This window comes from Gordionus sp. m RMFG-2023, chromosome 4 (assembly GCF_954871325.1).
Source record: "Gordionus sp. m RMFG-2023 chromosome 4, tfGorSpeb1-WG-v2, whole genome shotgun sequence".
NCBI classification, from domain to species: domain Eukaryota; kingdom Metazoa; phylum Nematomorpha; class Gordioida; order Chordodea; family Parachordodidae; genus Gordionus; species Gordionus sp. m RMFG-2023.
In genome coordinates, this window is record NC_088778.1 from 33,832,528 (window position 1) to 33,852,708 (window position 20,181).

Genomic DNA, 20,181 nt, shown 5'->3' on the forward strand with positions numbered 1-20,181 from the left:
CTCTAACGATAAATCATATGTTAGTGCTTCGCTAATGCTTGTTAGTGCTTTAATCCGTATTGTAGCCAAATTTAAGCCAGGGAGAAAAAAGTTCTAAGCAAAAATAAAAACCTCTGCCAACTTCACGATTAAAAGTCGATCGAAAGCTACTAACGATAAAGTATATATCATTCTTTTGTGCTTCGTTAGTGTATTTTTAATTTTTAGATGGATTTTTAATTTTTTATCTTGCTGATTCATAAATTCCTTTGTATTAATGAATTTAATGAAATTAGGAAATATTGGTAAATCGGAGGAGGTCTATCAAAAACGCAAATAATGATATTTTTTTAAAAATAATAATCAAATTATTTATTTGCCACCAGGAGATAACGGCAAAAACACTGGGGGGGGGGGGGCTAAAATTAAAAATAGTGAAAGTAAAATATATAACTCGTTAAATACACTCTTAATTTTAAGTGGTTCTAATGTATATTAGGAGATAATTGTTGGGCGCGAATGCTGAATTAAAGATTTAAAGCGAGAAGAGCCTATCAAAAAAAACCCCAATAAAAGAGATATAAAAATATTAATTAATAATTTTAACTGGTGTTATTAAAAGAATATTACGCAAGCCTGCAGATTTTGCTCATAGAAGGAACAAAGGTCTATACATATATCAGCAAAGTTTCAAGGCTTGGGGTAAATTTTTCTGGCTAAAATATACAGGATACACTTAGGATATTGACTAGGCTATTATTCTGTTTTTCTAATTATGTTGTGCGAAGCACCCATGTAAAATATACCTATTGTATTTTTCTATTAAGAGTTTTATATGAAATTAGGGAATTAATGGATCACATGAAATGCCAAGATAAAATTGAATTAGAAAGGGTCTAAGATCAGAAAAAAACCCACCCAAATATTTATATTTTTCTTGACAAATGATTAACTATTTATTTGAGAACATGATACAATAAAAAACAACTAGGCTATTTGATTGTCTTTTTCTAACAATGTGTGGTAGGCAATTCGTATAACAAAACTTTTTAAAGTGAAAAAAAAATTCTAAGGAAAATGACCAATTTAATAGTTGAAGATGGAACTACGAAAGACATAGGAATGGGGAAGGATCTTTTCCATTACAAAATTCCATTTCCCTAAAAGTTGTCTGATAGCTAAAAAAAAAAAAAATACATATATGTGCTTTAAATATTAAATTTTGACGAAATTGGAAAAAATTTAATTGATCATGACCAATGCCGAATTAAAGATCTGAAGATTTATTACTAAAAAAATATTTGAATTTCTACAAACGATGCATTAAAATAAATATCTGTTATTCTTCCTTTCTGATCTATATAGGTGTTGCAGCAAAAATTCTTTCTACAATTTATGTGATTCAGAGAAATTTATGCAAAAATCTGATTTTACCCGGAAATGAATTCCGGCATGTTTAAAATACCTAACATGTAAATTATAGTATATGAAAGTAAAATACTTGTATACTTTCTTATATTATGAATTTAATTATTGGGAATTGATTGATCCCGCGAGAATAGCAAATTTGAGATTTGAAAGTGTTTACTACAACGGGAAATGAGTGTCAGAAAAAAATCCTTAAATAATAATTATTCATATAAAATATTAAACATTTATTTGCAACAGGGATAAAATAAAACAGCTGATTTTTCTCCTGTTCGAACAATGTGTGCTAGTTGGCAGATGGAATTTAACTAGAAATTTAGCATGGCCATAACTTATCTGTACGAATTTTTCGGCCATCATATTTTTGTTATCTATATCTATTTTTTTTCACAACAAATCATTGTGTATGATATAATCTGTATTTGTTTTTGGCATCATATCATTTACATGACTTGTTTAATTTTTTTGCTAATTTATTATAATATTATTTCTAGATTTAAGTATTTTAGTTAAACCGATCTTAAAATATACAAAGTATAACACGCAATTTATTTTCAGATATTAAAATACTAATATAATTTGCTTTAAATATCAAAAAAAAATTTTAGTGTCCGAGAATGGCCTTATTAAATTTGTACGAAAATTCTTAGAATTATGCTATATTCTGCCATATTCATATAATTTCAGGTCCCGGCCTTGGGTTTTCAGCCCAGATCTACAATCTCTAACATTTATTACTATAAATGATAAATAACAAATTTTGGAGACTTTTATTCCTATCTTTTTCACTCTTCGAGAATTTTTGTCAGAATCACCTCAGGAAGGATATAAAATATAAATCTGAAAAAACAGAGTGCCCCCCCCCCTATTAAACTGGAAAATTAGATATTCCTAAATGGGGATAAACAATTCAAATCCAATAAAATACAATTATGTTTGTTTTGTATAGTTATTGTTTATTATACTATTTGTTTTTTTTACGGATGTTTATTTTTTTAAAAAAACTTAGAAAACAGTTAGTATTATTATAAGCAATAACTACTAAACAAACTATTAGGTATAGAAAAATAAAGAAACTTGATAATTTGTATATAGAAAAGGAATAATAAAAACTCTCAAGTAATATAAATATAAGAACAAAGGTTTATACTTTGAGAACCGCAATAAAGGTTTCCTCACTATTCAATAACATTATGGAACAAGTATGTTTATGTCTTGTTTTTCTTAATCTTATTGATTAATAATATGATACAATTGAATCTTTTTACATTATATAATATATATATATATATATATCTCATTTTTTTCTCTCTATATTTTCACTAATTCAAAAATAAAAATATAAATTAACTAAAAAAACTAAAAATGATGTCGAATCTGGTAAATCTGACAGTATCAATGATGGTAAATTAATTTTTTAAAGATATTTTATTTAAATCTAGTGTTCTTAAACGGCCCTTTTTATACTTTAGTCAGATGCCTAAACCCTCCAAGATTTGGAATCTTCAGGCTTGAGTAATATTTTACTGGATGAAGTAATGAGTTAGAGCCCGTTTAAAAATACTAATTTAATCCTAAATATATTAAATATAATTCTTTTAAACACTAGATTTTATTTTTAGTTAGTTACATGTCTTAGCAGTTTGATGGTAGGATCATTTCCTGTCTTCAGACCGCCATCTTTTTATGGAGGATACCCAGGTTTTGGTAACAGATTCTTCGGTGGCTGGGGCCCTGTCGGATTGGCGGTTTGGGCCCAGTCAGATATGGCGGTTGGGGTCCATTTGGATACGGCGGTTGGGGTCCATTTGGATACGGCGTTTGGGGCAGATTTGGATACGGTGGTTGGAATCCTTTTTTCGGCGGAGGTGTTCCATTCTATGGATAATCGGAATGCAAAATTATATATACTTGTATTATTATAAACCAATGAAATTATTTATAAATTCCTTGCGAAATTAGTAATTTGTATATATATAATATTTTCTGCCAAATTTTAGTAATTTGTAAATAATATGAAAGAAAAAATAAATCATTTTTATAATTTTTGCGTCAAATAAATTATAATTTTCCAGTTTAATATAAACTATTCAATTAAGACCATTATCCTAAAAATAGTTTTTTCTTCCCAGAGTTTTCGAAAAAAATATTAAATTCTATCATATACAAGCGTAATTAGGATTTAAAAGGAAGGAAGTTCGGAATTAAAATGTGAGGCAAAATTTTGCTATTAGATGTATATTTTTGTTTGTTAGAACTAAAAACAAACCAACTCAGCTCATGAAGGTACATAACTTATAAATTAGAAATAATTTCTTCTTTTTTTTGAGCTGAGAAATATCTAGATGAGTTGAAAAGATAATTTTAATTAACATCGGAATATATAACCTATTTATCCGTACGGAAACCTCACGAAATAATTTCTAAATTGTTAGTGTAATTTAAAGGAAGGAAGTGAAAAAGTTGTTGTTGTCGCACAAGCGTTTCTTATCCTTTAGGCTAATGCATTAATGACTTCTGGACGGTGGTTTTGACAATACTGAACTCGGTTATATATGTGTCATGATTTGGGAATATCTTTACTTTTTAACCAGTTTGTTGTACGGTTAGGGTTAGGGCTTATACCGTGGCTATACCGGCACCGCGTTTTAAAATGCTTGCTAAATGTTAGATTTTTGTGTGTTAAAGGTTTTTTTTTTAAAAAAAATTTGATGGTAATCGGGGCTAAATATATAAAAAAATGTTTTAAATTTTTGTAATTATTTTTATTCTCGGCTTTGAGTGGATTTGATATATATTGATGTTAATAAAGGAATGGTGCGGCGCAAGTGGAGTCCCTAGTGTGAGAACCATTGAATTTTTTACCATATCTGGCTGGAGAAAGATTAGAAGGAAGGGTAAACACTATCGAAACCTATGGCAATCTTTCTTAGTTTATTAGTACCTACCTATTAAATGCGGGATCAACCTTACCAATAAAAAACGACTGAAAAATAAATTTTCAGAATGTTTGTTTATGTTTATTTGCTTAATTCATCTAACCAGCTTGATAGTTATTAGCCTATTAATTCTATACATTTAGCTCTTACTAATATAAGTTAAATAAAAAAAAAATGATGATCACGCCTTTAAGCGTCAAGTCGATCAAATTTCTGGGAGCATTAACTTCTGAAACTTAGAGTCAATAATCAGTACGCGTTTATTTAGTGGGATACATTTTTTTTTAAACGATTCAAAATTTTGGCATTTTTAAGACATCATAATAAGCAGAGATAAAAAAAATCATAGAATCTCTTGGGGTCAATAAACAGAAACCATTTATTAGCGAAATAGGAAATATAACGGCATGCCTTAGGGCCGAGACTTCCGGAATAATTTAAATCTCACGAATTCTCCCATCTTTTTTATTCAGGAGATATTATTTAGAAGTAAAATAGTCATACTCATTAGATATTTTTAAATCGAGGCGTGTAAAAATTTGGTATATCAAATCTAAATTTTTTCTTCTTCTTCATACTAGTTCTACTAGCAGGAGAGTTCCAAAGCACAGGCTTCTACTATATATTGCTAAAACAGTGTACATTTTTAGTTTAATATTTTCGTTTCGTGAGAGTTTATAGCAAAAGTAATTGGTTAATTTCCTAAAATTAGTATATCTTAAAATAAATTGGTTTTTTTTTTAAAAAAAACACAATCTAGTGTTGCTAAATGGTTCGGTTTGAGCCGATTTTTAAAAACCGCTAACTCAACATTCTAGAGCATCGAGTTTCGCTGGTAGATGCTCAATCCTATGTGTCATCTATGAGCAAAATCTTTAGGCTTGCATAATACTTTTCTGGATAATATACTGAGTTTAACCGTTTTTACAAATCGGTTTCAAAATGAGAGCCGTTTAACGACACTAACTCAATCAATCGTTAAGTTTGAAGCAATTAAAAATTCCTAAACTAACTGACACATTTACACTCTTGGGAAAATGTAAGGGTCCGAGCATTGAACCCATACAAATTCATTTCCGGTTTAACAATTATTATTTTTTTGATAAATTTGAATTATAACAATTATACGTCATTGGTTCCTTAATAACCGGGAAAGATGTTCACCCACAAACGCGACATGTAACGAATGTAAAAAAAATTGTTCATTTTGCAGTTTGTTGCGAAACAAAGAATTTAAATATTGTAAGAGTGTCATCAAGTGATTCAATTCATAATATATGGAAGATTCAAAAAAATCAACAGAATCGAGCAGAAAAAAGTGTTGAATTTGATTTTGACACTGGTGCGAAAGCGTCATGGTTGGATATGGATAGGCATTGGGCGACCAAAAATTAGGCCAACCAATCCATTGACCTCATATAGTCACTATCTGTTAGATACTAAGGGCAAGACCCATGTTAACATTAAGATTGAACCAAGGACAAGGACCCTAACAGGAAAAAGATTGATTCGGCTATAACTAGCGTAAGGTGGCGCCAGCATTGACCGTAAATATGTGCAAGATGGCGATATTCGAGTTTTCGCTTATTTTAAAGTTACGCTTTATCAAATGGTTTATTGTATGATTATCGTGTCGATTTGTTAGAGAAAATCTAAGGTAGTGATAAATTTACCGTAGATCTGAAGTATGCGTATTTACAGATGGTAGTAGAATCGGAATCTCAAGAATTCCTAACGATAGTGACTACGATTGCCTTTTGTATTGACAAGGAAACCTACTATATTCCGGGGATATATGGATGAGTTGTTGATTGATTTTCAAAATGACAGGTGCATATTTAGATGACGTTATTATTTCTGGTCGAAACAAAGAAGGGCACATAAAAAAAATTTGCGAAATCGTTTTAGACAGATTACAGATGGCTGGTCTTAAAGCCGAAATTGAAGAAAGTTCAATTTTTACAAAAATCGGTATTATTTTTTGGGGTGATTATTGCTCTATTAATAGAAGATAGATTCATTTTCTTATGGTATTATTTTAAAAAATATTGGATTTACGCCATCTGGTGGATGGAATATTATTGAAATTTAAAACGTAATTTATAATTATTTTTTTAATCTTTATTATTTTAAAGGATTTAAACTATTTAGCTCGAGATAAAAAAAAAAAGAAACGTAACTATCAATTAATTTATTATTCCTTTATTATCAGGAACCCATACCTATATATTATTTTATCACTAATTACAGCAGAAAATTTGATACCATAAGAGATATCTTCGTTCGTATTGTGCATTCACGTATAGCTTCTATTATTTTATAAAATAAAATATCTTATATTATAAGATTAAATTTTTATTATGTTCATAATAAATTTCAGAATTACAATTACCTATTCATAATATATCTCAGAATTACAATTACTTATTCATATTCTTAGAGCCTAGTTTGAACTATTCACTTTGGTTTAGCGAATCAACTCTTTCTATCGCCTCATTTTCCCCTTGTCTAAAATATATCATCAACATTAATATTACTTCCTATTTTCCGATTATGTAAAGCTTTTCATTCAGAATCAATATCTCTCTCTTCTCTTCTTTATTATCTAATAAATATTAAACAAATGAGTAAAAGATGTCTTCATTGAATATACTTCTTAGAGTTTTAATAACAAAGTAGTTTCGTTTACTGGTGTAAGATCTTAGAAAATTTTCTTAGGAAGATGTATAGCAAATTAAATTTTTAAAAAAATGAGTAATATAGTTGATTATTGAACATATATTATATATAATAAGTAGATGGTACAGTTGAAAAATAACACATCTTATTAGAAAATTTACGCCCATCTTCCGCCTTCATCTTTTCTGGTGGCCTTTAGGACCCTCAGAATCAAAACTTAAATAATTTTGACATATTATAGAACCGATTTTTTTTTAAATGGTGAAAATATCACGTGATCAATTTTAAAAGAAGAAACAGAAATATAGTCTAACTTACTATCATCGTAATATTAAGAAGGTGTTGAAGTTGATCAAGAGAAAGGAATATCCCCATCCAAGCTAATGACGATATTGTCATCCTATCTTTTCTTATTCCGTCATACCTTTTTCCCTTCTTACTCTACTCTTACTCCCTTACCCCTCCCACCTCTTATTTCGCCTATTTTTTTTGCCTCCTCTTGTACCTCTACTGCCTCCTCTTGTCTCTCTACCAAATCAAAAAAAAAAAGAAATCCAAGTCGAAATTAGCAAAATAAAATAAAATTCTGATTCACATATGCGCTTAGATCAGCCGATTTTTATTTGCAACTTCTTCTTCTTTTTTTGTTTAAATATATCAAAGCTAATTAATGGGCATCCGTCTATCAACACCACTGGAATGTCACGTTAAAGAATGCGTTGATTGGTTAAGACTTTTCAATTTTTTAAAGAAATGTTTATCTAAGCCGATGTGTCAGTGATGTTGAATGTAATCAAAACTTTAAATAAGTCCGGTCAATTTGTAGAAAATACTGATTAAAGTGCAACAAAATGGCGATCTAGATTCCAAACGACTCTGGAAACCTAATCCCTGCAGCTGTTTCTGAATCCTTTTTAAAAAATATCAATCCCGGATGGGCCACTGTCCGATATTCATTTTATCTTTTTTTTTATATTAAGTGGCAAAAGTTTTGAAGTAGACTAGGATCCAAAATATATGAAATGGCTGTAGTTGCATTTATAAGAAAGGAATCATCGTATAATAAAATAAAAAATAATGCGAGGGGGAGAGTGTATCAAAGTTTACTAAAACAGCTGTTTCCGCTCTTAGAAGAACTAAGAGTTATCCCTAACCCTAAGGGGTGAGAAATATACCCTATTACTAGTGTATTCTAGCGACTTCTTGAGCTTTGGCGTTAGCTAAAAACCAGGAAGGAAGGCAGGAAGGAAGGAAGTAAGGAAGGAAGGAAGGAAGGAAGGAAGGAAGGAAGGAAGGAAGGAAGGAAGGAAGGAAGGAAGGAAGGAAGGAAGGAAGGAAGGAAGGAAGGAAGGAAGGAAGGAAGGAAGGAAGGAAGGAAGGAAGGAAGGAAGGAAGGAAGGAAGGAAGGAAGGAAGGAAGGAAGGAAGGAAGGAAGGAAGGAAGGAAGGAAGGAAGGAAGGAAGGAAGGAAGGAAGGAAGGAAGGAAGGAAGGAAGGAAGGAAGGAAGGAAGGAAGGAACACAAATATATTTATACCAGCATTTAAAAATTTTACATTATCTTAAAAATAGCTTAATAATTTTTTTTGGTAAACTTCAAAATATATAATGTAAGTAAAGCTTATAATAATCATTGAATAATTTTCTAGCAATTATTCCCCCCCCCCCAAGAATGAAGAATATTCCAAAAACAATTTTGTGACTTAAATTCGTCAATGGAAATTTTTGGAATCATAAAATTCGATAATAACAATTATATATGTCAATTTTACGGTTAAAAGAGTTTTTTTTGAAGATTAATTATATGTAATTTACCGAAAAAAACGATTTAAAATTAGTATTATTTAAAATCATTTTAAAAAAAAATGAGATTTAATTAATTAATATAAAGGGGAATTTATCTTAATTTTATTGAAATTATAAACTTAAATGACTATATTATCTTCTCTTTTTTTAAAGATTTAATAGAGGAAATAGCATAGTTTTAGAAAGAATGTCCTTTCCCACTTAATAAAACTTAAGTAACTTTAAAACCAAATGACATGTTAATGGTACCCTTCCCAAATTATCATATTATATATAGCTTGTTCTGGCTTACTTCTTTAACGTTGCGTTGAGCATGTTTTAAACACCATTTGTTAATAAAATTAAAATTTTTCATATAGCTGCTAGATAATGCTGAGTATCATTCACGATAATTAAAAAAAAATTATGATTTATGATTTAAACTTTAAAAATTTAAAATATGATATTATTCCATAATATTAAATCTAACATATCAAATATACTAGTTAACCAGTTATCACAAGTTACAATACAACCAATAATCAATTCGCAAATGTCAAAAATATTATAATTTCTAAAATTAATTAAATGTTAACTTCTTATAGAGGAAGTATGGTGTAACAAGGCATATGCCCATCTTCTCACAAAACCACCCAACAAATAAAAAATTTTGAATGTTTAAGCACTTAAAAATTAAGATAGAACATTAAAATTTTCAATAATGAAAACAAATTTTGGGTATGCCCCAATAACACGAGAAACACCGTTGCATTAACAATCAAAGATTTGACTCAAGACAGGTGACAAACTATAACTATAAAAAAAAATTAATTAATCTTGCCCACGAATATAACACAATTTCCTAGAATATGGATATTAGTTCTATAAAAAAATTAGCATCACCGAATGATGACTTTGCACTTTTTAATGAATGAGCTTTGATACAACCTAGAAAGAATTTAGCCCTCGAAACCCTACACACAATAGCGTAGACAAGGGAAATCTGAGTTTAAATCCCAACTCACACCCTTGAGGATCTATCTGCTTAATCTCGTTGTCCAGTTTTTCATTCATTTCCTGTAAGTTAATAATATAGTATATATATAACTCAATGATTTTCGAGACTCATCACAAATTAGCCATTCCAATTCCAAATGAATGGGATAATTGAGTAAAGTTGCACACGCTTTAAACGCAGTTCCCAAGTAACCACGGCGTAGTCCGTATTTTATTTTTTTTAAGTGAGGCAAGCACTGTTAAGTTAAGTTTATCCGTAGTGTTGTTTAAATCACCTAATTTTGACCAATTCCAAAATGATTCTGTCAAGTTTTCATCCTAAAGATTTAGTTTCCAATATTTAAGTTTAGGTTCAACTTAGAGGTTTCAGCCTAATTTTTAGGGCTAAAAGCCGGGCTAATCTTTAATGGAATTGGCTAAAGTTATGCGACATAACAACAGTATATTTATCCGCTAGGTAAATTTTATTCCCGGGTTTGTCAAGATTGTAGAACATTTATGGCGGGTTATATACTTTTTAAAAAAAAAATAAAATAATTTATGCCTTTTTTTCAATTTTATTTTAAAATATTTTATTCTTTTCTAAATTATTGGTCTTATTATAGGGTGACAATATTGAATTACACATTTTTGTTTTGGGAAGATATTTATTTTTTACCTTAGAATGAAACATGTTGTTGTCTTTTAAAAATGAGATATAACAAAAAAAACTGGTAAAGTTGTTCTTTCTTTCTTTCTTTCTTTCTTTCTTTCTTTCTTTCTTTCTTTCTTTCTTTCTTTCTTTCTTTCTTTCTTTCTTTCTTTCTTTCTTTCTTTCTTTCTTTCTTTCTTTCTTTTTCCAAATGAATCTCTTAATAATTAAATCATATTTAATCTTCCTTTTTTTTAAATTTAGAAGGAGGATACGATTAACTTTGAAAAAGAAATACAAACTTAATTCTCACCCTAAAGTAAAGATATATAATTTGTTATTTCCAAAAAAATTGATCCAAAAATGATTGATAAATCATTTTTTGGGGGTTTAATTTGATTTTTTTGTTCGGGAAAATTAATAATTAAATTAATTCCTATTATCATTATAAAAAGTTGTATATTTGTATATTTTGAAAGAATTCTTTAAATTTTCCTCCCCCAAAAAAATTCATAAAATCTTATTTTTGAGGTTTATATTAAAAAGAAGAATTATTGAATAAATTTTTTTTAAAATGAACATAATTTTCTGGACAACATTTATTTGCCTAAATGTCATATGGTTTCTACCGAACACAGACGCTCAGGGATCTGGTCCTTCAGCAAGTTAATATCTAAAATATTTTTATTAAACCATATAACTTTGATTATCCCAATTTATATGAAATGTAACACTATAGCAACCATATAATTATTAACTAACCCACAACCTATTTCAGGCATTTTCTTAAAAATATATATATATGTATAATTGAACTTGGTTACGTTTACTTTGATACTAGTGTTGATAAACGGTCGTTTTAAGCTGATTTTTAAAGATGACTAACTCAATATTTTAGCCAGAAAAATATTACCAAGGCCTCGAGACTTCGCTAGTAGATGCTCAGACCTTATGGAGATCTAGCAAAATCTTCAGGCTCGCGTAAATGTTTATCTGGATAGAATACTGAGTTAGCCGATTATCCATCATTTTTTTATTCCTTTAAATTTTCTTGAATTTTGGATATACTATTTTACGAATATTTTTATAGACTATCCTATCCAGTTAAAGAATATCTTAGAATAATAAGCTGAAATTTTTTTTTATATAGCATTACCTGGGTAAGGAAGAATTATATTTGAACCCTGAATAACTGTTGCGCCTTTTGTAACAATTGTATGATTTGGAATATAATAAATTACACATTCATGTCGCTTTTCACCTTCTATAAAACATCCCTTCTTTTCTTTAAATATATTAGAGATTGAAACGAGAATAAAAAAAAAATCCAATGTCTTTTGATCTCTTTTTAGCGTTTTTCAATTCTCCTTAATTAAGATGAGGCAGTCCTGGAATATTTCTTTGACGTTACGTTTTAAAAACGCATAAGCACAAATATTTGTCCTCGTTTGTTAGAGTAGCATTTGTGTTTCTAACAGCTGTTAAGAACCGATTTATAAATAAAAACTTGTTACTAAAATTAAATTAATTATTATTTAACACTTAAAAATTTTTTTTAAAAAAATGATCGACCTAAATTATTAATAAATACCAGAGTTGTTAAAAGATACTTTTTAAATGAATCTAGATACAGACACATCGTTTAAAATAATATCTAGATACAGATATTTTAATCAAAAATCTATCTACATACAGATACCACATTTTTATATCTAGATACAGGATCTAGATACTTGTATCTAGATCCTTTAACAACTCTGATAAATACCAAATACAAAATTTGAAAAACTTTTCCTGGAATCATAAGTAACACGATACATTACAGTGCGATACTGATTTAAAAATATCCAAATGTAACGCCGCGCTTCAGACAGCGGATTCGGCACCAGTAAAACGAGCTCTAGTATTTTGATTTAATCATAATTTCAATTTTATCCTCCCTTGCTCACCCCTGATATGCTTCTCCATTTCATACAACCCATCTGTATTTAGTGTTGCTCTCGCGTCATGATGAATCACGTGTTTGTAGGGAAAAAAATTGGATCAATTGTCGAACTTCGGGCAACCATACCTGTATTTCTCTAAACGTAGTTTCGTGACAAAGATTTTATCCACGATCTTCAAAGTATGGCTTTATCAACTTTGCCCCCCCCCCCTACAATTCGAGCATTTTTGGAAATCACCTTTACCTTTTGTAGATGGGTATGGATGAGGATCTTCCTACAATCAGCTGGAATCTTGCAAACAATAGCGTCAAGGTTTTCACCCCTTCTATTCCTGGAAACTACGCTTCAGCTGGTAGCCACCCGTCTTGGGTCCAATAAGCTTTGCCCTTTCCCCCTTTTTAGATTATGGACTTTATTTCGTTGGCCGTAAAACAGCTGATCTCAAAGATTTTTAAAAAAATCTGCCAAAAATAATCGCCATTTACAAATAAAAAAAAACTTTTATTTTAATAGGTCAATTCGGTTTTACTTTCTATCCTACAAAAAAATAGTTATAAAGGTTTAAAAGAATATTACCTCTATTCTAAACTTGATTCGATAAAATCTCGTATTTAATGACTAAGAAGGAGAAAGAAAGAAAGAAAGAAAGAAAGAAAGAAAGAAAGAAAGAAAGAAAGAAAGAAAGAAAGAAAGAAAGAAAGAAAGAAAGAAAGAAAGAAAGAAAGAAAGAAAGAAAGAAAGAAAGAAAGAAAGAAAGAAAGAAAGAAAGAAAGAAAGAAAGAAAGAAAGAAAGAAAGAAAGAAAGAAAGAAAGAAAGAAAGAAAGAAAGAAAGAAAGAAAGAAAGAAAGAAAGAAAGAAAGAAAGAAAGAAAGAAAGAAAGAAAGAAAGAAAGAAAGAAAGAAAGAAAGAAAGAAAGAAAGAAAGAAAGAAAGAAAGAAAGAAAGAAAGAATGTGTCACACTAATAAATGATGAATAATAGGAAATTAACGATCAAATAATAATCTATTCGTTATTCGGCGAATTATCTAAAATTATTCATATTAATATTTGTGTATTAGAACTATTTCTATCTGCATTGCTTAGGTAGTAAATATGTCTCCATAAAATAAAAGGTAATCTTGTAGAAATGCTCATCGTTTAACGAGGAATGAATCAAGACTATTTATAAATTATAAACATTATCTATTATTTGTTGTATAAACAATATTATAAATCAAAATTAACAAATCGTGTGAAGGCTATTTTAACAAGACATATTAAAAAATAATAGTAAATAAAGAAATATAATAATATTATTGCTTTAAAAAAAACCAATCAGAGCTTAGCATAAAGTCGTTTTTACATACAGATAGACGAATAACACAACCTTCAATAGATCGGAGACCGCAAACATGGAGAACACCAACATGGAGAACACCAACATGGAGATCAACATGGAGACCAACATGGAGAACGCCAATATGGAGAACGTATCATCCGATAAGACGGAACGATCCACCATCGAGGAGGGGTAGTAGGTGGCAAAGAGCGTTAGAAGATCTCCAGTAATTTGTTATCATCTAAGAAATATCTAAGTAAAATTTATATATTTTTATTTACTTAAATTTTCTACTATTCTCTGGGTATACTGCACTTAAATAAAAATAAGTTCAATTTGACTTTTATATTTCCAAGTAAATAACTTATGTAATTTAAATTGCTTTCTACATATTTTTTTTGATTATTTCTTATTTTAGATTGGTCAAAATTTTATGGAAAAAATAGTGTGAAATCTTAGCTTCAATAATTATATAATAATATAGTATAATCAATTCAAATCACAATAATATTCTTTATTATGTTTAATATATTGATGTTCAGAAATTTTTTATATTTGACTCATAAACGCTGTTGATTGATGGAAATACTTTTCATGACACTCATTTTGCTTTCGATATATGAATTGTTATCATAAATAATTAAATTAAATTATGCCTAAAAAAATGTAAAAATAAAATCTATCAACTATTATTATATAAGAGAAGTCACACAAATAATGAATATTGCCAGCAAAATTTTATTAATTTTTTTAAAAAATTATTAACATGAAAATAAATTTTCTTTCGAAATTTACATCTTTTCATTTACTCATGTCAGTCATTCTTTTTTCTAGGGTGATAATATATTTAAAAATTGTTTATCTATGTACGACTTAATTACGTAATACGTGTATTTAGATTGTTATTTTTTGAGAATAACCAATTTGACTATAAGGTAATAATCGTTTTTTTTGAAGGTCATTCATATTTTAAACAAATGATTGACATTTATTTTTTTATTAAAAATTGTATAGTTAACTTTTTATTATATACCATCATTTGAATCAATTAAAGACACTAACATCATCAACTTGTCATCTTTATTATCTCCTCTTTTATTGGTAAGTTACTTAGGAATACCAATAAAAATTTACTCGATTCGAATAATCTGATCCAATATTTGAACTATTTCCCCAATAGTTATTGATATGATGTTCTTTAATAAAAAAAAAAAATATAATCATTTGTCATTTCTATTTGGTGGTAATCCATCAATCTGACAGGTAAATGAATGTGATTGACAGGGTATACGTCAACTACAACAGAGACCTTCATGAACCTTCAATTTTTCGACAAAGCCGGGCCCAGACCCGTAGTAAAATAATTTTTAGGCCGAAGTCCGGCCTGGTTTATATCTAATATTTAAAAAAAAAGTTCCCGAGCCCTGTTCCATATCCATAAATTTAATTTTATTGTATTTAATATTAAAAAATAAAATAAACAATATTTAAGTGTATTTAGCAGAGAGGATCTAGATACAAGTATCTCGATCCTGTATCTAGATATAAAAATGTGGTATATTTATCTAGATTTTTGATTAAAATATCTGTGCCTAGATATTACTTTAGACGATGTATCTGTATCTAGATCCATTTAAAGGGTATCTTTTAACAACTCTGGTATTTAGGCAATTCGCTTTGTTTTACATTAACTTAAAATTCGTAATTATTTTAAAAAAAAGAAAATAGCCATATTTTTTTAAAGTTTAAGCAACTTGTTTTAAATAAACTAAAATTAAATTGAATAATTTTAGGTCCCAAAGCCCATTTAAAAAATTTTTTTGATAACCCAGGCCCCGCCTAAGCCCGCTAGAAAATATGATATTGGCTCCATGACCCGGCCCATTCTGACCACGGGCCAGCCCGGCCCATGAAGGTCTCTAATTCGTAATTAATAAATTTTACAATATTTGATTCGAATTATTTGCATTTTTTAAAATATTATAAAATAATTTTCATGCAAAAATATATTGATCCGATTTTTTTTTATTGGCCCGTCTAATTTTTAGCGGGAAAAAAAATTATATACTCTGATTATAAAGCGCGCGCATGCGTAAACGTAATCAAAATGCGTATTAATTTAATTTTAAAATGCCAAAGCCAATTTTTTGGGCAAATATGAAAAAAAATATTCTTTATCGGACACGCGATTTTTTGAGGCTATTGTTACGTAAAGCGAGATATCGGTAAGTAATCACGTGATATAAAGATTATTCTAAACCCTATATATATATATTATATACACTATATTTTTTGTTTAATTTAAGCTAATCCTATCCTATATATGTGTTTTGAAGAAATCAAGCAGATGAGGTAAATAATATATATCGACTCAACATCAATTACCCAAATAAATGCTCTGAGTCGACAAGCCATGGAGTCTCAAATTTACTTTAATCCAACTTATACATATTAATTATTGAGTTAAGTAAATGTCTGAAGGAGTGCAGAAGAAATACTAATAGTTGCATAGAAGTAATATCTAATGTAGTTTTTTGCGATCTAAGTTTCCTGAATACAGACTAACAAGGACCACCTTTCCAGCAAATAAATTTTACAATAAAAGGCTTCATCTTCTAGGGAGTGATGGAACAATTTGTTCGGAAATTTAATAGGCTTGTTTAAAAATAGGTGATTTATATAAATTGCATATATTTTTTCTTAGTTATAGAAACATAACACGCGCGACAACCAAACAAGCACCTTCATCATGTATGGTTAAAGGGTCAATTTAGGTTACTGATCCGGGGGTGTAAATTTCTTTTTTAATGAACAAATCTGGGTGAAAAAATGCAAAATAAGATTTATAGAACAATGAGGAAAGCAGGACTTGGGTATCAAGAATCTGAAGCATATATTTGCAATAAATATGTCATTTTGAGATGGAAAAAATTAGTGATCCATATCAACCGTTAAACCTACATCCTATTGGGGATATATATTTAACCTGGAGTCAGCAAATTTGTCATTCGAACCTCTAAAAGGGTCTGAAACTTTGGATGTCACCTCTTTTAAATTAATGATTAACGTTTTTTTTAAATATTCTATTAAGGTTATTTTATTATTTAAAAAATAATCATTAGAATGTGGCACGCATGAAAATAATTTGTTAATAATGTTATCATTAGGGCTGGGAACCAATATTAAAAACCCAATATAAACAAAATATTGTATTGGTATTGGTATTGGGTCTCAAATATTGGTATTGGTTTAAACAATATTTTCTATTTCTTGTATTGGTATTGCTATTGGTATTGGTTTATATTGGTATATATTGGTTTATATTGGTATTGGTTTAAACTCAAATTACTAATTAAAAGAATAGAAATAGTGATTATAAAACTCTTAATTTCTAGTTTTAAATAAACATGGGAAAAAAAATCATGAAGCATTACCATAAAAACAGGGCTAAGAACCAACTCCCAAAATTTTACTAAATCCAAATTCTTTTTTTAAACTAATATATTTTTGAAATCAATAAACCAATCAAATAATAAACGTATATTTTGAAACTTTTTATTTAGCACATAGCAAAATGAATACACTAAAAATGTAACATAATTGTCTATTTATATAAAATATAGTGCAAAAGATTGTAATATAAAGAAAAAAATTTATGTATTTAAGAAGAATCCTTCATGCGCATCCAACTTTTTAAGCCCAGGCAAGCTTGGATAGTATGCTCATCTAGTGAACAACGTTGATCTGTTATAAGATACCTTCCTTCTGAAAAAGCCCTTTCAGAGCTAGATGAAGAAGCTGGAATTGCAAGATAATCTCTGGCAATTTTTGATAATATTGGATATCTATTTTTATTTAATTTCCACCAGTCTAGTGGATTTGTATCATTACAAATTGTGGCTTCATCCACATATTTGCTTATTTCTAAGTTATTATTGTTGTGACTAGGTTTAACCTGATATATTTTTAAAAAGGATAATTTTTTGTTATTTTGTGTTTCATTTGTAGGTTCAGCTGAATTGTAATTATTTGTATAAATATTATATTCATTGGTTAGACATCCAATAAGAGTTTCTATACTATTATGCTTTATTAAGTGACTTGATAGTTTAAACCTTGGGTCAATCATTGTTGAAATAATATATAGGTGTTTATTAAAATTATAGTATTTATTAAGTTTTGTCAAGGCAGCTAATGAAGCTGTCTTTAAAATAGCATTAGGATTATTATTATAACTCTCAACGTGCTCAAAAATACTGGAATATAAAGGAATGATTGTTGAAACTGATAGAGTATTAGCACATGAGGCCATCTCTGTAGCAAAAAATGGTTCTAAAAATTCTCGGTATATTTCAATATTATTCCAAGCTAAGGCACTAATATAATATTCTTCATATAGTATTTTGTTGATGATTGGTATATATTGTGAGATAAGGTTTGAGCAATATAGCCTTTCGAGCATTTGGTACGTTGAATTCCAACGTGTTGGTATATCCAAAATAGGGTGAGGAAATTTTAAATTTGGACTTTTTTCAAGATATATTTTTTCAAGTATATTTTTTCAAAGAAAGTTAAAAAATTTTTAAAAAATTTCTTATTTTTTTTAAAGTTGGATTTAGAGGTTCCAATGCAGCCATGACAGACAAATGGATAATATGGCAAAAACATTTGCACACATTATCAAAATTGTCTTTTAGTTTTAAAATTTTTAAAAATGCTAAATTATTACTAGCATTATCTAATGTAATACAAAAAAAATCAATTTTAAATTTTACTTTTAATACAGAATTAAAAATATTATAAATATTAATAGCATTATGAGCTGATTTAAAAGGAATAAAATCTAATAAATGATTAATTAATTTAAAATCATTATCAATATAATGAATGGTTATGCCCATAAAGGGTATTTTATTTGGAGAGGACCAAATGTCCATTGGTAAAGAAAATTTAGAAGTAATTTTATAAAGTACAGATTTTAAATTGATAAAAGAACTATGGTAATGTTTCATAATTTCTTTTTTAAGTGTTTTTCTAGAAATTAATGTTAATGATGGATTGCTAAAGCTTATTAAATTTTTAAATGACTCATTTTCAACCATTGAAAAGGCTAAATTATTTTGAATAAATTTAAATTATTTAAATTAGCTTTATTATTTACATTATTAATTAAAAATGATTTTATGGTGTTAATTTTTTTACTGCCATTATTTATTTGTTCACATTTCTTATATAAAGTTGGGTGGATGGATTTAAGATGTGTCCATAATCCGGAGGTTCAAAATTAGGAATAGATAATTTTTTTTTACATTTATTACAAATAGCCTTTTTTTTTGTTATCACAACTAGTATAAAATTCCCAGATTTTTGCTGTATTTCGTCTTTTATTAGATATCGTTGATTCTTCTTGTTCATTATCGCTATTATTATTAGTATCAACATCATTATCTATATTTATTAACTCGATTTAGTTTTCATTCATTATAATATCCTAAATGAATAAATAGATAAAATTGATAGATATCATATAGAAAACTTACTTCCATAATATAAATAAACTATAATTATAAATAACATCAATATTGATATCACAGGAATATTTGGAAGAAATAACAGATGTAATATGTTTATGAATGAAAGTAAAAAAATATACCACGATATAATTATCCACGATAAAACCAAATAATTTTATGTATTTATCTATTTTAAATTTTTAATATTGGTATTGGTTAAAATTGTATTTAAACAATATTTCAAAACCAATATATTTAGGTAATTGGTATTGGTTGTAAAAACAATACCAATATTATATTGGTGTTGGTCCCACCCCTAGTTATCATTTATTGGGATTAGATATTATTAAATAAGATAAAGTTGTGGTGGTTAGTGCAAAGGTCGATTCGGCTTTTGAAGTGAATAAATCAGTGCTTAGTGAAAGCAAGAAGGACTTAATAATTCGCTATAAATTTATTCTGTTAATTTGCTTCAATGATTTAATTTTTTTTTTTTTAAATTAAACAAAAACCCAAAATGACTATTTTTGAAATGCAAGCAGGCCAAAGTCATCCGTCCCTCTTCTCGGAGGATACGCTTATGATATGCTACAACTATTATGATTTTAAAGAATTACTATTATATATATTTATATATAATATAAATGATATCTAAACGAAATATAAAATAATATAAAATTTATAATTGCATATTTATTAATTTATCATCCATTTCGCGGGGAAATATTGAAACAAAAAAACATTTTATTAATCTATAAATTTATAAATTTGTTTTGTTTCTCTAAAAATATATAATAAACAGGTAATTGACAATTCTAATCAATAATTCTTTAGCTATTCATAAACATAATAATATTTTTGTAATAAGAAATCATAAAATTCTAATATATATATACTCATAAATTCAGTAAAAAAAAACCAATATTCGCTAATAAATAATATATAT

General features: G+C 28.1%; 1 long non-coding RNA gene across 1 annotated transcript in view; it reads left to right on the forward strand.

Annotated features, from left to right (window-relative positions):
• The window catches only part of LOC135929188 (uncharacterized), a 39,795-nt gene extending 25,423 nt beyond the window's left edge, over nt 1-14,372 (forward strand). The window contains exons 7-8 of the long non-coding RNA XR_010572507.1: nt 13,753-13,978; nt 14,141-14,372. This is a non-coding gene — a long non-coding RNA (uncharacterized LOC135929188). The remainder of the gene's footprint in view (nt 1-13,752; nt 13,979-14,140) is intronic.
• Nucleotides 14,373-20,181: the final 5,809 nt, after the last annotated feature.